Source organism: Scyliorhinus canicula, chromosome 5, assembly GCF_902713615.1.
Source record: "Scyliorhinus canicula chromosome 5, sScyCan1.1, whole genome shotgun sequence".
NCBI classification, from domain to species: Eukaryota; Metazoa; Chordata; class Chondrichthyes; order Carcharhiniformes; family Scyliorhinidae; genus Scyliorhinus; species Scyliorhinus canicula.
Genome location: NC_052150.1, coordinates 102111181 through 102132631, shown reverse-complemented (window position 1 = coordinate 102132631; position 21451 = coordinate 102111181). Strand labels below are relative to the sequence as shown.

The window sequence follows — 21451 nt, the reverse complement described above, 5'->3', positions numbered from 1 at the left end:
CCCACATAAACCTTTCACCCCAACAACTCCTTGCAATCTCAACATTGAACAGAAACCACCACCCCCCGCCCCCACAAAAACGGGCAAAAATGCCCCAATCCCTACACCCTCTACAAACATGCTCCCAACCATTACAAAGTGCCAGCACCCCGGTTCCCAAGCATTGTCCATTCAGTTCTCCCCCAGTTTATGCTCCTTAATGAAGTCTTCGGCTGCTTCTGGGGTCTCGAAATAATACTCCTGGCCTCCGAACGCCACCCATAATTTCGCCGGGTAGAGCACCCCAAACCTGATCTGCCACCAGTACAGCACCGCCTTGGCCTTGTTGAAACCTGCCCGCCGTTTTGCCAACTCGGCTCCGATGTCCTGATAATTCCGGACGTTAGTTCCCTCCCAGTCGCAGCTACACTTCTCCCTGGCCCACCATCGAATTTTCTCTTTCTCCACAAATTTATGGAGTCTCACGATCACCGCCCGCAGCGGCTCCCCAGCTCTAGCTAGGCCTTTGCCTCAGAGACCTATGTGCAGGTTCTGCCTTCTCGAGGCATTATCCTGCTCCTCCATTTTTGTCCTCAGCGTTTTACTAAGGTCTCCTAGGAGCCCCACCTCCGCCTCCAGAGCCACCACACGTTCGCTGTGGTCCGAGATCACTCCTTCAATCTCCTGAATCTGTGACCCCTGCACGTCCAAACACCTCTTCATCCACTCCAAAGCACTCTTCAGAGGTGCCACATTTTCTGTAATGCCTTCTGATCACTGGACCCGGCAGAAAACAGTGAGCGGTTTGGCTGGAAAGTTGAAACAGTCTTCTGCTTCACAGACAGGTCTGTAATGGCCTTTGCATGATCCTCATGCATTTCTTTCATCAGTTTATGGAATTCCTCCTTGATAAAAGTCATCAGTTCCTGTGTCTGGGGCCTTACAGCTGGCCCCTCCCCCACCTGCATGCTGGAAGAGACTGTCTGTGAAGCAGAAGACTGTTTCAACTTTCCAGCCAAACCGCTCACTGTTTTCTGCCGGGTCCAGTGATCAGAAGGCATACCATTCCAGGGGTAAACTACTCCTCTAACATTCACCTACGCCTTTTGATCAAAATTTCACCCGGATCCGGGTAAAAGGAGCCCTTTTCTGTGACTTTGAACAGGAACAGACCTTTGTGTGACCAATCACTCCATGGTCACAAGCAGAAGTCAGCCACAGATTCTTATCATTTCAAAGACACCTTTTTCTGTGAAATAGGTGCAAACACCCAAACAAAATGTATACGTGTATTTTCAAGTTATATGTATAATCTCCCCCACATTATCCCCGCCCATGCACCCCCTCACATCATCCTCTCCCATCGCCCCTCCCTCATATCATCCTCTCCCATCCCCCCTCCCTCACATTATCCTCTCCTATGCACCTCCCTATATAATCCTTGTTGGAACCAACAATTCTACGGACACGTGCTTGTAGGATTAGAATAGCGGTTTTAATATACTCACAACAGAGCCAGCCTATTAGCCATTGAACTTTCGGTGAACTGGCCGGCTGACCATGTGGCACTGAGCTTTTATACAGCAGCTTCCGGGGGAGGAGTCCTGGGCAGAGCCAAGGGAGAAGCCCCATACAACAGGTAGTGCAACTGCACTTACAATACAGACACATGTATATACAGATTACAATCCGGTGTGAATCACATTCACCACATTCACCCCCTGTGAAAAAATCAAGTCCAGCGGGGGTGGTGGCTCACAGAATTAGTCTGTCCGGTGAATGAATTGTTCTTTTCGATCTGCGGAGCACCGGGGTTGCAGCCTCTTGCGGTGGCTGTGTGGGTGTTGAGAGCTGGGGTACGATAGCAGACTCCGGGGTGGGTCTCGACCAAACCTCATACACCTCTGGCTCGACCGGAGACTGGGGGTGGGCTGGTTCTGGCGCGTGGAACCGGTGGGGTAAGCTTGCGGAATCGGGGGCGCGAGGGGGCGGCAGCATAGGGAACGGGGTAAGGGGTTCCTCAGCGGGGGTGGGGGGGGGCTGGATCCAGCGGGTGCCAGGTCGCGAAGGGATACTGTGTCCTGGCGACCGTCCGGGAACTCCACAAATGCGTACTGGGGGTTGGAATGGAGGAGGTGCACCTTTCCAACAAGGGGGTCAGTTTTGTGCCCCCTGACGTGCTTCCTCAGGAGGACCGGGCCTGGTGTCCTCAGCCACGCCGGAAGTGAGACTCCCGTGATAGTGCCCCTAGAAAAAATGAAGAGTCGCTCGTGAGGGGTTTGATTTGCAGCTGTACAGAGGAGGGATCTGATTGCGTGGAGCGCGTCTGGGAGGACTTCTTGCCATTGGGAGACTTGGAGTTTTCTAGACCGGAGGGTCAGTAGGACGGTCTTCCAGACCGTCGCGTTCTCCCTCTCCACCTGCCCGTTCCCCCTGGGGTTGTAACTGGTAGTCCTGCTCGAGGCGATGCCCTTGTCGAGCAGGTACTGACGCAGCTCATCGCTCATAAAGGACGAACCCCGGTCGCTGTGCACGTAGCTGGGGAAACCAAACAGGGTGAAGACACTATGCATGGCCCTAATGACTGTGTGGGAGGTCATATCAGGGCATGGAATGGCAAAAGGGAATCAGGAGAACTCGTCGATGATGTTGAGGAAATAAATGTTCTTGTTAGTGGAGGGGAGTGGCCCTTTGAAATCGATCGCAAGGCGTTCAAAGGGCCTAGAAGCCTTGACCAGGTGGGCCCTGTCTGGTCTATAGAAGTGCGGTTTGCACTCTGCACAGATCGGGCAGTCCCTGGTGACCGCTTTTACCTCCTCGTTGGAGAAAGGCAGGTTTCGGGCTCTGATGTAGTGGGCGAGCCGGGTGACCCCTGGATGGCAGAGGTCAACGTGGATGGCTTTCAGACGGCTGATCTGAGCGCTGGCGCATGTCCCGCGGGATAGGGCATCCGAGGGCTCGTTGAGCTTCCCCGGTCGAATTTTAATATCGTAACTATAGGTGGAGAGTTCGATCCTCCACCGAAGGATTTTATCATTTTTTATTTTGCCCCTTTGCGAGTTGTCAAACATAAAGGCAACCGATCGTTGGTCGGTGATGAGGGTGAACCTCCTACCTGCGAGGTAGTGCCTCCAGTGATGAACAGCTTCCACGATGGCTTGTGCTTCCTTCTCAACTGAGGAGTGTCGGAGTTCTGAAGCGGATAGGGTACGGGAGAAAAATGCAACGGGCCTCCCTGCCTTATTTAAAGTGGCTGCTAGAGCTACCTCTGAGGCGTCGCTCTCAACCTGAAAGGGAGTGGATTCATCCACCGCCAGCAAGGCTGCTTTGGCGATGTCCGCCTTGATGCAGCTGAAGGCCTGGGGCGCCTCAGCTGACAGGGGAAATCGTGTGGCCTTAAAGAGTGGGCGGGCTTTGTCCGCATATTGAGGGACCCACTGGGGGTAGTATGAGAAGAACCCCAAGCACCGTTTGAGGGCCTTGGGGCAATGAGGGAGGGGGAGTTCTAAGAGGGGGCGCATGCGGTCCGGGTCTGGGCCCAGGACTCCGTTCTCCATGACGTAGCCGAGGATGGCCAGTCTGTTTGTGCGGAAAACGCATTTCTCCTTGTTATAAGTGAGATTTAATTTCTGTGCCGTTTGGAGAAAACGGTGGAGGTTGGCGTTGTGGTCCTGCTGGTCATAGCCGCAGATGGTAACATTGTCCAGATATGGAAACGTGGCCCGCAGCCCGTACTGGTCTACCATTCGGTCCATTGCTCGTTGGAACACCGAAACCCCGTTAGTGACGCCGAAAGGGACCCGGAGGAAATGGAAGAGGCGGCCATTGGCCTCGAATGCCGTGTAGTGGCGGTCCTCCAGGCGGATTGGGAGCTGGTGGTATGCAGACTTCAGATCCACCGTGGAAAATAGCCGATATTGGGCGATCTGATTAACCATGTCTGCAATTCTGGGGAGGGGATACACGTCTAGGAGCGTAAAGCGATTTATGGTCTGGCTATAGTCGACGACCATGCAAAATTTTTCCCCAGTCTTGACGACCACCACCTGAGCTCTCCAGGGACTATTACTGGCCTCTATGATCCCCTCACTGAGCAGCCGTCAGACCTCCGATCGGATAAAGACCCTATCCTGTAGGCTGTATCGCCTGCTGCGAGTAGCTACTGGCTTGCAATCTGGAGTGAGATTGGCGAAGAGCGGAGGGGGGGAGATGCGCAGCGTGGTTAGGCTGCAGATAGTGAGTGGGGGCAGGGGCCCGCCGAAGCTGAGGGTGAGGCTCTTGAGGTTGCACTGGAAATCCAGGCCTAATAAGAGTGGCGCGCAGAGGTCGGGCAGGACATAAAGTTTAAATTTAGAATAACTAGCGCCTCGAATTGTGAGCGTAGCAACGGTGCTTCCTTGGATTTGGACTGAGTGGGAGCCCAAAGCGAGGGCGATAGTTTGGCTCACCGGAAAAATAGAAAACGAACAGCGTCTTACCAGCTCTGGATGTATAAAGCTCTCGGTGCTCCCGGAGTCAAAGAGGCATGGCGTGCTGTATCCGTTGATCTGGACCTCCGCCATCGAACTTCGTAGGTGCTTGGGGCGGGATTGATCCAGGGTGACTGCGCTGAGTTACGGGTAGTCGGCGGCTCGATCAGCTGAGCTGGAGTGGCCCTGTGATGACTGCCCTCTGAGTTCGTAGTCGTCGAGGTGAGTTTCAGAGTTTGAAGGGGATGGATCCCAAGGTGGCCGCCCCCATGAGTCGCACATGGCCAGCCGCATGGAGGAGGATTGCCAAGATGGCTGCCCCCATGAGTCGCACATGGCCGGCCGCATCGAGGAGGATTGCCAAGATGGCCGCCCCCATGAGTCGCACATGTCGGGTGGGGGCGTTGTCGGCATACAGGCTGCAGCAGTTCGGGGCCTGCAGGCCTGTGAATTCAGGGAACGGGTGCTTTGAGCCATGGGAGGGTTAGAGGCTGGGGCTTTCTTTGCCAGACTCACTCTGGCATAGTGCCCTTTTCGCCCGCAGCTGCTGCAGGTCACGTTACGGGCCGGGCAGTGCTGCCGCGGGTGCTGGCTTTGGCCACAGAAATGGCAGGCTGAAGCAGCCGAGTTGCTTGCTGGGGCAGCAGAGTAACTGGCTTTGGCAGCGCGGTAGCTGGGGGGACCGTGCGGCACAGGCTTGGGGGGACTGTTGGTCCGGGGTCCACGATGAGGTCGCGGGGTCCGCGAGAAACGCGGTGAGGCTGCGGAAGGAAACTTCCATAGTGGTAGCAGCCTCCACAGTAGTGTCTAAGTCCTGGGCCCCCTTTTCTAGCAGTCTTTGGCGCACATAGTTAGACCTAAGGCCTGCCACGAAAACGTCCTGCACAGCAAGCTCCCTATGCTCAGCCGCGGTAACGGCTTGATAATTACAGTCATTGGAAAGATTGTTCAATTCCCTTACAAACTTGGCTAACGTTTCTGTAGGCCACTGACGGCGGGTCGTAAACACGTGGCGTGCATAAACCTCGTTAATGGGCCTAACGTACATTTTGTCCAATATTGCCAGCGCTGCGGTGTAAGAACCAGCTGTATTTAGCTGTGTGGAGATTCTGTGGGTTACCCTCACGTGCAGTAGGCTGAGTTTTTGTTCCTCCGTTGTTCCGGCGGTGCTGGCTTCTGCCAGGTAGGCTTTAAAACATCTCAGCCAGTGGGAAAAAATTTCCTTAGCCTCTGCATCCTCTGGGTCGAGTTCTAGGCATCCGGGCTTGAGGCCTGCTTCCATGATTTCTGCGACTGTTTCCTGAGTATATTAAATTGTTGGAACCAACAATTCTACGGACACGTGCTTGTAGGATTAGAATAGCGGTTTTAATATACTCACAACAGAGCCAGCCTATTAGCCGTTGAACTTTCGGTGAACTGGCCGGCTGACCATGTGGCACTGAGCTTTTATACAGCAGCTTCCGGGGGAGGAGTCCTGGGCAGAGCCAAGGGAGAAGCCCCATACAACTCAAGCATTCCCAGAGCTACTCCCCCTGGAGGACAGGTAGTGCAACTGCACTTACAATACAGACACATGTATATACAGATTACAATCCGGTGTGAATCACATTCACCACAATCCTCTCCCATGTTACCCCCCATATCATCCTCTCCCATGGCCCCCTTCCATCAGCCTCTCCCATAGCCGCCTTCCATCAGCCTCTCCCATGGCCCCCTTCCATCAGCCTCTCCCATGGCCCCCTTTCCATCAGCCTCTCCCATGTTTCCCCCTCACATCAATTTGATTTTTTGTTTAAATTGTTTTGTGGCAGTTGTTCCCCGGTCTTTTTTTCAAATCTTTATTGCAATGTTCTTCTTAACTGACTTTCGTGCTCATTTTGTTTTGCATGCTTCTGTTGTTTTTTTTAAACAAATGCTGGCTTTTTACTGATCTTTGTCACATGACCCGCCGAGGTTCTGTGAATCCCTGGAGGCCTCTCGCAGAGCCTCGTGGTTCCACTGAACCCAGTTTGGGAACTCCTGATTTAAGGTATTTATTCATTCTTCCATGGAATGTGGGTGTCGCTGGCAAGGTTAGCATTTGTTGCACTTATACTGAGTGGCATACTAGGTCATTTCAGAGGGCAGTTAAGAGTTAACTACATTACTGCTGGATCTGTATTTTCATGTGGGCCAGACCAGGTAAGGATGGCAGTTTTCCATCCCTGAAGGAAATTAGTGAACGAGATGAGTTTTGTTTTGATTTCAATAACAATCAATGATAATTTCATGGTCCGCATGACTGAGACTCGATTGCAGATTTTTTTGATAATTGTATTTTATATTCCTCCAGCTGCTATGGTGGGTTTGAATCCACGTTCCCAGAGCAAAAGCCTGGACCTCTGGATAACTAATCCAGTGACATTACCACAATGCCACCATATTCCCCACATTGCAAAAAAATATTCCCTAATTTATTTTCTCCAGAGCAAACCCATCTTGTTAAACCCCTTTCCTGTGTCTGATTAATTCTTTCCACCAACAAGTCAAAAAGTGGGAAGAGCTCATGGACTCTTTGTCAGTAAGATCAGACCATCCAATCAGTTCCCTCTGTTATTTTCCTCACTCCACTAGCCCACCAAACCAAACGTCCTCTAAATTTCTCTCTTGCTTTATCTCTGAACTTGCATCTTTCTCTAATTTCACTCCTTTCTACCCTCGTTCTCCCTCCAAGCTTGTCCACGTGACCCACATCCTGCTCCCTCAACCGTAACCTCATTAACAGCTACCACTCAACATATACTCCTGGTCTCATTGTTTTCTGATGTTGTTATTTGTTCTCACCAGCTCTCTCCACAACAAAAAAAACCTTGACCCCATCGTCCATGCACACTACTACCCTAACTCCAACATCCCTTTCCTCTCCAGCATCCTTGAACATGTTTTCACCTCCCAAATCCATTCCCATTTTTCCTGGAACTCCATGTTTGGATACCTCCAATCAGTCTTCCACCCCTGCCAAAGTACCAACATGGTTCTTAACAAAGTTACAAATGTCAACCTAAGTGACTAACCATGTTAAAATTTCTCTCCTTGTTCTTCTTGACCTGCCTGCAGCTTTTAGCATGATTGCACATACCATCCTCCTCCAATGCCTCTCCACTCTGGTCCAACTGGATGAAACTACACTCATCTGATTCCATTTTTTATCTATGTAATCATAGCCAGACGGTGACTTTTTTCCCCATCCATGCACCATTAACTCTGTTGGCCCCCAAGAATCAATCCTTCGCCCCCTCTAATTTTTCATCTGTACCCTGCATTTAGCAATATCATCCAAAAGTAAAGCATTCGTTGTCACATGCACACGGATTATGTTCAGCATTACCAGACCCCAACTGGCCAGAAGCCCCACAGCAAGATGGCACAGTGGTTAGGTGGATTGGCCATGATAAATTGTTCCTTAGTGTTCAAAAGGTTAGGTGGGGTTACTGGGTTATGGGGATAGGGTGGAGACTTGGGCTTCAGTAGGGTGCTCTTTCCAAGGGCTGGTGTAGACTTGATGGACCGAATGGCCTCCTACTGCGAGCAAAAGATACCTCACTCCAGGAGTGATTTAACACAAAATAGGGATATGGTATATTGAAACAAACTTCATTACTAATACAGTATTAAAATATCTTGAACCGCACACAAGAAAATAGTTTACAATTACCCCTTAAAACAATGCTGATCAATACAGTGACACAACAACACTTAACTGTTATCTTTATTTCCCCTCAAACAACAAAACCATCTCACATCCCAGTCCATGTTTAAAAACAGTTAGCACTCAGGAATATTTGATGTATAGAGATGACTTGGATACTTCACTTTGAGAACGAGAAATCTTTTGAGACTGCTTGAAAGAATGAGACCTGACGCCCTATCAGATTAATGCTGAATCTCTGGCTGTATTTCTTCAAAAACCTTCTCAGTTCACCTTAGAACCAAAAACTAAAACCCTGAAAACCTCAATATCTGATTGCTTCAACACCGAGCTCCTGCCATTAACTACACCTTGCTAAGCTGAACACAATAGGCGCGATTCTCCAAAATTGAGACAGAGTGTTTGCGCCGTCATGAACGCCGTCGCGTTTCATGATGGTGCGAAACGGGCGCGGGGACTACCGATTCTGGCCCCCATAGCACGGCGCTGGAGCGGTTCATGCTGCTCCAGCCTCCTTTCCCGGTGTCAAATGGGCGCCACGCCAACCCGCGCATGCGCAGATGGGCCGTGCCAACCCGCGCATGCGCAGTTGGGCCGTGCCAACCCACACATGTGCGGGGGACTTCTTCGGCCCCGACGCAACATGGCGTGGTGGTTCAGGGGCCGGCCGCACAACAAAGTAGGCCCCGGGGAGGGGAGAGGCCAGCCCGCTGATTGGTGGGCCCCAATCGCGGACCAGACCCAATCGGAGGCCTCCCCGGGGACGGAGCCCCCCTGCTCCCCCCACAGGCCACACCTGACCCTACACGCAGAGTTCCCGCCGGCAGTGACCAGGTGTGGACGACGCCTGCGGGACTCTGCTTTTTCTGCGTGTCCGCTCGGCCCACTCGGGCCGGAGAATCGGCGGCCCTGCCACGTACAACAGCCTCCTACCGGCACCACGTCAAATGGCGCCGATTCTCTACACCTCAGAGAATCGCGCGCCGGCGTCGGGGCGGCATGGCACGGTTGCGGCGATTCTGCAGCCTGGCCCAGGGCTCGGAGAATCACGCCCAATGTCTCTGGTTGACTACTCTTCAAGGAACCCTCTTAATATAAATAAAAGTCCATTAGACCAAACTTTTATGATGCTTTAATTGCCTTTCTGGCTCCAAAAAGCCGAGCTGTCTTGCAAACCAGGATTTTAAAAACTCTACTGACTCAGTCATGCACACACTAACACAGGCGTTTAACCCTTACTGCGCCCATTACATATATTACAATATGTCTCAAATACCAACATTCATCATATCAGCTCTACCTCATCACCACTTCTCTTGACTCCTCCACAGTTGTTAAATTAGCAGGTTGCTGATCAGACAAGCAGGAGATTATGAGCAGACATTTCCCTCAATTGTATATTGGAAAGACTGAACTAATTCTTTTTGATCCCCACTCCAACTCTGATTCTGAGACTCCATTACTCTCCATGGTAACTGAGACGAACCCAGATAGTTTGCAATGTCAGTGTCATGTTTCTGACTGGGTTGAGCATCTAACCACATATCTTTATTGAAGTGACATATCAGGATGCATCATGGGATCACCAAGGCTTGGCCAAGCTCTGGATAGAAGTTTAAAAATATTTACAGTTTAAACAAAATAGAATGAATATGACCTTTTGGTGGTAAGCATTGTTGCTTCACAGTGCCAGGGACCCAGGTTTAACCGAGGGTGGAATCATACGGCCCCTCTGTTTCACTATTCAATCTGTTGCTATATTTACATTCCACATTGTTCTCTTTGAAGAACAATACATAATTATTAAACAGATATTGGGCTGGATTTAGAACATAGAACATACAATGCTGAAGGAGGCCATTTGGCCCATCAAGTCTGCACCGACCCACTTAAGCCCTCACTTCCACCCTATCCCCATAACCCAATAACCCCTCCTATCCTTTTTAGACACTGATGGCAATTTATAATGACCAATCCACCTAACCTGCATGTCTTTGGACTGTGGGAGGAAACCAGAGAACCCGGAGGAAATCCACGCAGACACAGGGAGAACGTGCAGACTCTGCACAGACAGTGACCCAGCGGGGAATCGAACCTGGGACCCTGGCACTGTGAAGCCATAGTGCTATCCACTTGTGCTACTGTGCTGCCCACGACACCGCCAAAACTGTGTTTGGCACTCGGTCGGAGAATGGATTCCCAGACCGAAATCGGGGTCGTGCCAGTTTGACGCCTGTCCACCAGGCTCCACCCCCTCCAAACTGCCGTCATCGTGCCGCGCACCATTTCAATAGCATTCACGCGTCAATGGCTGATCTGCCCATGATTCTCCACCCCCCATGGGCCAAGTTTCCGACGGTGCGGGCCACATGTGGTTCTCCGCCCGTTTTCGGGAGTTTCAGTCGGCACTGGTGCTCACCCCTCACCGGTACCGGAATCGGTGAGGGTTTCACGCCGATTTTTCAGTCGTGAAAGACCACACATGCTCCGCTGGCGTCAACACTTAGACTCTCTAATGGAGAATCCAGCCCATAATGTTTAGCCAGCACTGAGCAAAAGACAACATGTATGTGAAAACATTATTATTGCACTTTAACCAAGAGTAAACTGAGCATTTCTAAATGGTTAACAATATCTGTAGGTACGATATGTGGCACAAAATGTAAATGCACAGTGCTCAATTCTTTGACACAAGTGGCCTTAGTGCTCCAAAATGTTGGCTGCGACTTGGGAGTCACGCTGGATGTCATATTGGTGTGGGTATTAATGCACGCTCAGTGAGCATCTGCTGGAAGTTTGCAGAGCAGACAGATCATGACGTCAGTTAACTTGTAAAGCTGATTTTACACCAGCACTGCCATTTTGGAGCTTAGAGCTTCAGTTAATGCTGTCTCTTAATCACTCATGGCTGAGCATTTGTTCAGTAGCAAGAAGGATCACCCCCTCCCCCCCACTCCACACCAGTGTTATTTAAAGGGTTAATCAAATACTTTCAGATTAGTTGCTGATTGATCTCTACTGGTTGCTGCTGCATTGCATAAGTCTTTGGTACTGTGTCATTCTTTGAAATAATTAAAGCCTGCAGGGACTGGGGACAGGCGTTGTGAACAATGTGTTTGTTTTGAAATTGCATATTTATATGTTTGTATTAGGTGTCAAGATATTAACAAGAAAATACAACGTAGCTGATCATAAACTGTTCCCCCTGGTTGGAGATTCTAGAACTTAGGTGGCATAGTCTAAAAGTAAGGGCCAGACCATATAGGAGAGATGTTCGGAAGCACTTCTATACACAAAGGGTGGTAGAGGAACTCCAGAAACAATTAATGCTAGATCAGTTGTTAATTTAAAATCTGAATTATATACTGTTAAGCAGAGGTATTAAGGGATATGGGCCAAAGGCAGGTATATGGAGTTTGGCCACAGATTAGCCATGATTTCATTGAGGGCGGCATGATGGCACAATGGTTAGCGCTGCTGCCTCACAGCTCCAGGGTCCTGGGTTCAGTTCCGGCCTCGGGTGACCCTGTGTGGAGTTTGCACTTTCTCCCCATGTCTGCGTGGGTTTCCTCCGAGTGCTCCGGTTTCCTCCCACAGTCTAAAGATGTTAGGTGGATTGGCCATGCTAAATTGCTCGTTAGTATCCAAAAGTTTAGGTGGAGTTACGGGGATAAGGTGGAGGCGTAATATGTCTGGTGTCATATGGTTCAGCTCTTTTCAAGGGCTGGTGCAGACCCGATAGGCTGAATGGCCTCCTTCTGCACTATAAGTTCTATGATTCTATGAAAGGTGGGACAGGCTCAAGGGTCTACTCAACTTCCTATGTTCCTAAGTAGGATAAAAAGGATTCCAGTTTCATTTAGGTTTTTTTTGTGAATGTCGGTTCCGATTCTCCCTCCCGGGCGGGGCTAGGAGCGCGGCCCCGTGCGTCACGAGTAGGCTTCAACATCGGTGCTGGGAAATCTGAATGGACTCCTGACTGAAAGGTTTTGTTTGTGTTTATACATTATAATGAGGTTTTATAATCGCTAAAGGTAAAATGGAAGCAAGAATCCCTACAGTACAGAAGGAGGCCATTCGACCCATCGAGTCTGTACGGACCCTCTGAAAGAGCACTCTACCTAGGCCCTACCCCTCTGCAATCCCATAACCCTTCTCGCCTTTGCGCACTGAGGGGCAATTTATTATGGCCCATCCACCTAACCTGCACATCTTTGGACTTGGGAGGAAACTGGAGCACCCAGAGGAAACCCATACAGACATTGTCACGAGTAGGCTTCAATGAAGTTACGTGAAAAGCCCCTAGTCGCCACATTCCGGCTGTCCGGGGAGGCTGGTACGGGAATCGAACCGTGCTGCTGGCCTGCTTGGTCTGTTTTAAAAGCCAGCGATTTAGCCGAGTGAGCTAAACCAGCCCCTATAGTAGTTAACTGAATAGCAAGGTTATAGAACTTAGTAAAGTGATCAGTTCAGCACAATTGCTACTGGTAAACCGTGTTTAGAATGCGGTTTTGGGTGCCTTGGGGGGAGATACGAATTGGGTGCAAAGCATTGAGTGAATGTTCAGTAATTCACCAGAAGAAAACCATTTGCAACTGTGTCAGTCTGAAGTGAGAAGCCTTTGTGTCAAGAAAGTATTAAATCTTCACTGGTTTATGCGATTGTATAGATATTGCTGGGTAAAGTTCTTGGGCGCGATTCTCCGCCCCCCACGCCGGGTGGGAGAATAGCGGGAGGGCCTCCCGACATTTTTCATGCACTCCCGCTATTCTCCCCCCCACGCCCGAACCACGCCACGAATCGCCGCTCGCCGTTTTTTAGGGCGAGCGGCGATTCTCCGAGGCCGATGGGCCGAGCAGCCGGCCCTTCACGCCCGTTTCAACATGGCAGCAAACACACCTGCTCGCTGACGTCGTAAAACGGGCACCAGATGCCCGTTTGGGGCATCTAGAGGCCCGATTGGCACGGGAGCACCACGACTGTGCTCGGGAGGGGACAGGCCCGCGATCGATGCCCACCAATCGTCGGGCCAGCGTCCAAAACAGACGCACTCTTTCCCCTCCGCCGCCCGGCAAGATCAAGCCATCACGTCTTGCAGGGCGGCTGAGGAGAAAGATGCCAACTGCGCATGCGCGGGTTGGCGTTGTCCAACCTGCGCACGCGCGGCTGACATCATCGGCCGCGTCAGCCGCTGTGACGCTTGACGTGCGGCCTTGACGACTGTCGTCAAGGCCGCGCCGCCGTGTTGCACGGGGCCGCGCTCCTAGCCCCGCCCGGGGGGGAGAATCGGCCCCGGAAGTGGCCGTGAAGGCTGCCATGGGTCACGGCCTGTCCCATGGCAGCCTTTACGATTCGCCGCATTTGCGGAGAATCTTGCCCCTTGTGTTTGTATATTGATATCTTTCCAACCTTTTTGTCTGGTGTAATATGGTTCAGCTTTTTCCTTGTTTAATAAATATTTTTTGTGTGTTTAAAGTTCATCAAACTCCAGTGAATTTGTTCAGTAACCTTCCTCCACAATTTCTAAATAAAATAAGGTTAGCATCTATCAATCCAGGTTTCACTCTGGGAGCTAACTTGTCCAGTGATAACATCAGCTGGGATCGTAACAAAGTGGAGGTTCTTGTGGGATCAAAAATCCTTGAATTTCAATGGGATTTGTGAATCATTAAAGAAACAACTACATGGAGGTACTGGACATAGGAACAGGATCTGTTGTGAAGTATGTTACATCAGTTGAAACTCAAAAATGGCTTTGACTGTTGTCAAGACATTTTCTGGGAGTGGAAGATGTAACAGTAGATTATTTTAAATCCTTGAATAAGACTGAACTGAGAGGGTTAGCAGATAAAATAAAAGCAGATGTCTTAAGGAATATATAATTAAAATAATTACCCACAATTTAGAATTAAAAGAAAGGAATCCTGAAACTAATGTGACATAGTTAAAGTTAACTAAAGTTAATTTACAAATGAAGCATCTTGAGATAGAAAGAGAAAAACAGAAGCTTGAACTTGAAAATGAAATGAAAGGATCCTGGCCCTGAGTCACTGTCCGCGTAGAGTTTGCACATTCTCCCCGTGTTGCGCGAGCCTCACCCACACAAGCCAAAGATTAACCAACAAGGTTATTGAAGAATTATGCGACTGCGTGGAATATGTTGATGGCGCGGTTGTGTTCAGCCAAAGCTGGGAGGAACATTTCAAACACTTGAATGAATTGTTTGATTGGTTACAAAGAGCCAATTTGGTCATAAACTTGACAAAAATGAATTAACCAAAGGAAAAGTGACTGATTGAGCCACAGGGTGGGACAAGGCCAAATGGCACCGAGAGAAGTGAAAGTAAGGGCTATTTTGGTATTTACAGTGCCTCAGATAAAGCAAGATATCTTGCGTTATATAAAGATGAGGGGATTCTATTGAAAGTCCATTCCAGATTCCAGTACTGTAGTGGCTCCCTTGACCAGCTTGTTGAAGAAAGGGAAGGAATTTGAGAGGACAAAGGAGTGTCAAAGTGCCTTTGACAGTTTGAAAGCTGGATTGATTACTACATCGGTTTTCGCAGTGCAGAATTATGCTAAGCCATTTAAACTGGCTGTTGACGCCAGCAATGTAGGTGTTTGTGCAGTTTTATCACAGGAGAATGAGATACAGATCAAATAAATAGTCAGTTACTTTCCTCGGAAATTGAATTCTTGCCAACAAAAGCAGAGAAAAGAGCCCACCCTATTCACTCTTTCCTGATAATTATACATTTTCAATTTTGCTATCTCTTTTGGAAATCATTTGGCACCTTCTTGAGTGCCTCCATAACCTCTTTATATTGCCTTTAACTTGGTACAATATGCCAAAGTTCATCAGGAGATTGTTACTCAGACGAAAAGTCCATTAGTTTAGCACAGGGCTAAATCTCTGGCTTTTAAAGCAGACCAAGGCAGGCCAGCAGCATGGTTCAATTCCCATATCAGCCTCCCTGAACAGGCGCCAGAATGTGGTGACTAGGGGCTTTTCACAGTAACTTCATTTGAAGCCTACTTGTGACAATGAGCGATTTTTCATTTCATTTCCTAGGCATCAAGCCATGTGAGGACATATTAGGAACACCCCTCGAAGCTTGGTCAAAAAGGCAGGTTTTAGAGCAATAAAGAAGAAGAATTCCAGACCTTTGAGTCGAGGAAACGGAAGATATGAGATGCAATATTTAAAATTGAGGGATGCGCACAAGACCTGAATTGGAAGAGGAAGAAATGTTGCAGAGTTGCAAGGTTGAAGGAGCTTACAGTGACAGGACAGGAGGGAGGACATGGAGTGATTTGTACATGAGGATGGAGAAATTAAAATTCAAGGCATTGGAAGGAAAGGTAGACCAGCAAGCACAGGTGGTAATGGGTGAATGGGGCTTGGTAAAATGCTAGTAAACATTTGGACAAGCTGGAAAGCAGAGTCCTAAGAGTTTTTTTCATGCCCTGTTCCAGAGACTTGAGCACAAAATGTAGGTTGGCATTCCAGTGAAGTACTGCGGAAGTGCAGTCACTGTTGTAACTTAGGAAACGTGACAATCTATTGTACAGCATAGTCCTACAAACACTAATACAATAATGACCACATTTTTTTGTGAGATTGGCAAATAAATATTGTCCTTTGAAATAGTGCCACGGAATCATTGATTGCATTGGAGAATCATGGGATCCTTTCTTGTGATATTTCCTTGGATCATGTATAGTCTCAAAGCGTACATTGCTTATCTGTTCTCTTTATTTTAAGAAATAAAGCCTTTCTTATGATGCTGGTGATGTCAGCTTGCCCATGATAGGATAATGACGTCCAACAAATAGAATGATTCCACCTCTTATGATGTCATGTGGTAAAATAGCATAGTCAAAGGCAGCACGGTGGCACAGTGGTTCAATCCCTTATTGCCCCAGCTCAAATTTTAAGATTATGCCACCTTATTCTCAATTAGATCAGATGAAATAATTTCTCTCTTGCTACCCACTTGAATCATTTAATTATTTTATGGTCTTTGATTGCCCCTCAAACTCCTATACAAAATGAAACACAGGACAAATTTCTACAGCCTCATAATTTAACCCTGCCATTCTGGTGAATCTGTACTGGAGAGCTTCCAAGGCTCATATGTTCTCATATATTCAGGAAATTTGTTCTGAAAATTGAACACAGGACTCCAGAATGGGGTCTTAACAATGCTCCATATAATTGAAGCAGCAGCTTCTCACTTTAGTATTCTAAGCCCTTGAGATAAAGTGCAATGTTCCAGCAGCTATTTGCACTTCTTTGGGTGGTGGGGATGAGACCCACGCTGACACGGGGAGAATGTGCAAACTCCATACGGACAGTGACCCAGGGCAGGGATCGAACATGGGTCCTAGGTGTCGTGAGGCAGATATATGGGGAAAAATTAAGATGGATTGCTGCGAAACACCATCTTACACATTCCATCAGATCCCAATAATCAAATTACATTTGCTTTACCTTTACTTTATTTCTTTTGTCTCCAGTCCAATTAACATCCCATTTCACAGGGTCATCTCCAAATCTACTCACCTACATTTTTGCTAATGATCTTGTGTGAAAGCTTCTTGGTGCCTTCTAGGTCTAATTTTGTTTCTCTGAGTTAGCTTCTATCAATTTTGAACATGAAGAACTATATCTCTTTGCCTCAAAATTGTTCCTAACCTTCGCCTATTAAAAAAATATTCTCATTTGGCTTTCTTGGTTTCACAATGGATGACATCAGATATTTTCACATCGAACACCATCTGCTACAGTCATTGTGTGGACTCAGCTAATCTGTCTATATGTCTTTGTGACCTCCTGCTACCATGCAGATAACTTATAGTTCTCCTTAACCCTGTTGCATTTGCAAACGTGGATATACACCTCCTTATTCCTTTTGTTTTTTAAAAATAAATTTGGAGTACCCAATTATTTTGCTTTGCAATTAAGGGGCAATTTAGCGTGGCCAATCCACCTACCAGCACATCTTTGGGTTGTGGGGATGAAACCCACGCAGACATGGGGAGAATGTGCAAACTCCACATGGCCAGTGACCCAGGGCCGGGATTGGGCAATTTCGCATGGCCAATCCACCTACCCTGCACTTTGGGTGGTGGGGGTGAGACCCATGCAGACACGGGGAGAATGCGCAAACTCCATACGGACAGTGACCCAGGGCAGGGATCGAACCCGGATCCTGGGTGTCGTGAGGCAAATAAATGGGGAAAAATTAAGATGGATTGCTGTGAAACACCATCTTACACATTCCACCAGATCTCACCAATCAAAGTACATTTGCTTTGCCTTTACTTCCTTTCTTTTGTCTGCAGTCCAATTAATATCCCATATCACAAGGTCACCTCCAAATCTGCGCACCTTCATTTTTGCTATTGATCTTGTGTGGAAGCTTCTTGGATGCCTTCTGGTGGTCTATATAGACAATGGCTGGATTCTCAAAACCCCAACTCCTAAAGCCCGGCTAGCGCCGGGGCGGAGAATCCAGTTTCCCGCAAGGAATCGGGACCAGCGGCGGTTCCCCGATTTTCCGGGGCCCGAAAAGCGTTGTACTTCGAGAGTATGCCACGCCACACATCCCCTTACCCGAGTTCGTTGTTGGAGGCCTGCTCCGCCATTCTCCGCCCCCAACCGGCCAAAGTCCCAACGGCATGTACCACTCATGGTCCTGCCGGTCGGGATACTAGAATGGTGACTGCGGACTCAGTCTGTGACCGCCCGATTGGGGGCTGACCGATCAGAGGGCAGGGAGGGCCTGAGACGCAGCTTGGCAACTTTTGGGCGGGCGCGCTGCCGATTGGGCGGGGGGGGGGGGGGGGGGGGGGGGGGGGTCTATTTTTAGAATTCTGCACTGCAGCCTGAGTCTGCCATGGAGCACGCCGCAGCTGCTGGAGGCCACCTCCGTGCGCATACACGGCTTCTGGCCCAGAGGTGCGGGCACCCATATCTGCAGCAAAAGCTGCTAGATCCATGCTGGGTCCCTGCTAGCCTCCTGCAGGGCTAGGAGTATGTGGCCCTTTCACGGCAGCTTTCCTGGCGTGAAAGTCCACAGAATTTGCGACTGCATGGGGACATAATCCCAAATACAGAGAATCCAGCCCAACATCTATAGACACTTTACTATTCAGCATGCTGATGACCTCCAAAATTCAAAAGATTAGCCAGACATGACCTACGATTCAGAAATCTACACTGAAGCTCTTTGAACAAGTGGTAATTGGCCATGTGTTCGGTCATTTTTCTCTAATGATCGATCAACACTGACTGCTGATAAGTAGCAAGCTGCCTCTGCAATGCTTAATAAAAATGGGCTATAGGATCTTAGTGAGTATGAGCCTTGCATTATAATATGCTTTTCCTTTAAGGAACTATTACATTGGTAGCAACAATTCAAACTAATGTAGTATAATACATTCAGCACTTGGGTACATAGAAGTTACTCACCCTGAAAAGCGATTTGATTGGATCCAATAAGTGACGGGAAATGAATACTAACCCAAACATCACTGTTCTGTAACTCAAAACAACAGCTAAATGCAAACTAGTTTTCAGGCTGTAGTTTCAAAAATAACATGATTAGGGGAGATTATTAAAATAGGTGGGAGGTTTACCTTACAATCCAATGATGTGACAGATTAGCAGTTTATCTGTACTTGTGATTATGACATTGCTGGCCAATGTTATTTATGTGCAACACAGTGCCCATCACGGTAAGAAATAACAACACGTCTGTGCAGACAGACTGCAAAAAGAATTATTGCAAAAGTTATTCCCAACTGAAAAGTATCAAACTCTCTACCCTTTACTGCAACCCAAAACTGATCCCACTTCTCTGTTCTCCCTCCAGAGGCCTATATCATCCACTTATTCTTCTGTTATTAAATTATTCTTCTATTGCTCCTTACAATTATAGGATGGAATTATCCAGTCGTTGCAATTCAGTTTTTTCGCCGGCAGCTCACCCCGCCAGCAGGTTTCCCGGCAGCCTGGAGTGGTTACATTGGGAATTCCCATTGACAAGTAGCGGGAAGATAGAATGCCGCCACCAGCGAATGGTTTGCAGCCGAGAAACACGGAGCTGGGGGACTGGAGAATCTTGCCCTTAATGTGCTGTTGTAACCATTCCTTGCAGCAGAGCTCCAACAACCTGGATATATAAAGCTGTCCTGTCCTCTATAACAGTGTTTTTCAAACTTCTTTTCCGAGAGACCCATGTTTACAGAATGGCCCACGCCACATTCACAAAAGATTCTCCATAACTTCTTTCAAAAAGTTACGCTCATTGTTGGCACTTCTGATTTTATTAAATGTAAATTTGTAAATTGAGCTGCAGTTTCACCTTAAATGACAGCTTCACCCTGACACATTTCTAAAGGGTGTAATTATTTGATTATTTTATTTCTTCACATCCATTGTTAGCATTTGGAAAATTGCATGCAAGCGCTGGAAAGATGAACAGGCTCAGTATTGCACAGTTTTAAAAGTCATGTTCACGAGTTCAAAACCTAACATGACGTTGGATAGAAAATTAAACTCAAAACTTCAACTTCAGAAACAGGAGCCCTAACTGTTGAACTAAAAACCCAGTCAGACAGAATATCACTGGACGCCTGTCAGTATCGTTTCCCAGGTGATTATGTAACAGACTGAAAGCAGGCTAAAACAAAAACAATGCTGGGAACAACTCAGCTGACCAATTTGCAAAACGGGCAGACACATTCCATTCAATACACGTGCAACATTTAACCGGCTCCTGTATACATGAGTGTAGTTCAGTCGCCAGCTATTGCCATCTTTGGCAAACAATTCAAGCCCCTATAAAGGTAGATGTAAAAGTCCTTGCTGTCGAGGAACTGATTCAGCTGATGGAGTCCATGTAGCTACCTGGCAGAGACTGAAGCTTGGGGACGAGTACCTGGGAAGATGGGGTGGATAATGGCGGGGGATGTTGCTCTGTTTACTTGCTATAAATATGGCGGTTAATAAGGTCGCCTTTCTTAATGCTAATTATGAGAATGCTTTCAGAGTCGCCAGATATCTCTCGATACAGCCACAAGGTTCAACCCGAATACCGATCAAAGAACAATACACCAGTGAGTTAGTTCAAAGTCAATACTACTTTATTTACACACAGTATGATTTACTCATGCACAATAACATTACAGGCTAAACTATATCTATCACTAACACCTATACTTCACTTCGGGTGCCCATTTAGATCAGAGGAACAATGGCCGTTGTTCGGATCTGAGGCTGTTGGGTTCGAAGAGGTAACAGGAGAACAGCTAAGGTCATCTGTCTGGTAGTGAGTGTTGAACTTGAACTTACTTGCTTCTGCTGGTGCTGGTAGAAGGGTCTCTCCGCCTGAGAGCCAAATACAAGAGGCTGAACCTTTCGCGAGGGTTCCTTCTTATATTTGGAGGGGCTTTGTGTGCTTTTAGACGGTCCTTGAACTTGGTCCCAATTAATTGGGCAGCTTCTTGATTATTGTCATCGATCTAAACCAATAAAGGGTGCCTTGTTGGCTGGGCGTGTCCTAGGTGGCCGTTGGCCTTGCTTTGTTTGTGTCTTCTGGTTGGTGTCTGGAACAGTATTGGCTACCTGAGCACTCGTTCTTTGTTTCCCGGAGATCGACCATCAATATGTAAATCGACCCAGAATTTCGATTCCGTCTGCTGACTGCCTTCCAAATATACATTCAGGCTCTGCCTGTTTGTTGCTTAGTATTGTCCATATTTCCTGATAGGCTCTGCGAGTGTCCATTTTGTACACTGAAAGTGGCCATCTCAGATGGCTACAGGGACGTGATGAAAAAAATAAGTGTCCTTGAAGGACAAGAGCCCCAGTGTGGAGCAACAATTTGGAAGTTAACGAGTGGACATAGGGGCTTGTACGGCTGGAGGAGGATGTATGTCCAGTTTAACTGAGAGAATGATAAATGATGCACGGGGTTTGTTACTGACACACTGAACTCAATAAATAAACAGATCCTGATGCTGAACATAATAACAGGATATGCCACCCAAAGAGAATTTTACAGGTCTCTGACTGCAAACTGCCCAACTACACTCTGGCTCAGAGAGGCAAGGAAGTCCACAGAACTGGCTTCAACATTAGCCATGAAACGCAGTGAGAATTTACCTCGAGAGAAAACAGTAAACATGGTTAGGCGATATTTGGGGATCATTTTGGTGACCTTTTGGCGACCCATTCTACACCATCCAGCGACCCATCCGCAGGTCGTGATCCCCACTTTGAAAATGACTGCTCTATAATTTA

General features: G+C 48.1%; 1 pseudogene; it reads right to left on the bottom strand.

The window, feature by feature from the left end:
• LOC119966166 overlaps nt 1-18724 on the bottom strand; it is a 155798-nt pseudogene extending 137074 nt beyond the window's left edge.
• Nucleotides 18725-21451: the final 2727 nt, after the last annotated feature.